Source organism: Apis dorsata, unplaced genomic scaffold (genome assembly GCF_000469605.1).
Source record: "Apis dorsata unplaced genomic scaffold, Apis dorsata 1.3 scaffold_137, whole genome shotgun sequence".
Taxonomy (NCBI): domain Eukaryota; kingdom Metazoa; phylum Arthropoda; class Insecta; order Hymenoptera; family Apidae; genus Apis; species Apis dorsata.
The window spans coordinates 214,960-215,818 of NW_006263429.1; positions in this window are offsets into that span (position 1 = coordinate 214,960).

The following is an 859-nucleotide window of genomic DNA, read 5'->3' on the forward strand; positions in this document are numbered from 1 at the left end:
ATTTAAACATTAAATTATTATTATTTTCTTTTTTTTTGCATTAAAATTTGTAAAGAATTTACTATTAATCATTTTTCTATATTGTTTTTTTTTGAAAAAAATTGTTAAAAAATAAATATCAATCAAAGTATAAAAAAAAAAAAAAATATTATAAAAAAATATAATATGCAAAGATTTCTATTTCGAATGCTATTTTTTTCCCGAGTCTGGTAACGAATTTAACAGAATTTTACTAGCGTACCTACATAAACGAACGAGGGAAACAAAATTGCGATATAAGAAGAAAGATTATTTTCATTTTACTCATACTTTCTGCTAATAGGCATTAAAAAAAAGAATCATCGAAGAAAATTTGCAATTAACGATTACATTATCCCTCGATCGAGCAGCCACTATACATATAACATTTCAACATACGCATGAAATACGCGCTCATACGTTTTGCGATATAAAACAGTATGGGAAACGAATTTTTTAAGCGAATCGGTCTCGTTCGCTAATATTACTACGGTACTTAATTTCTGAGAACAACAGGGTGCAATTTTCTACGGCATTTATTCAATTCTTAATATTCTACAATTTCAACGAAACTTTCTTGATATTATACATATACAAAAAGAAAAAAAAAAGATTATTTTAGAATCGGATGGAAGAAATTAGATAAAATTTTTTGAAATGACCAGAAGAAAAGAATAGTTTTGAGCGTCGATTTTGTTTGAAACAAATATGTAAATTTCGTAATTAAAACGCGAATGACGAAATATATTATACATAGAAAACTTTAACGACGTTCTAAAAATTGTATACAGCGCTTTTTAAATATACATATATATATATATATATATATATATATATATAT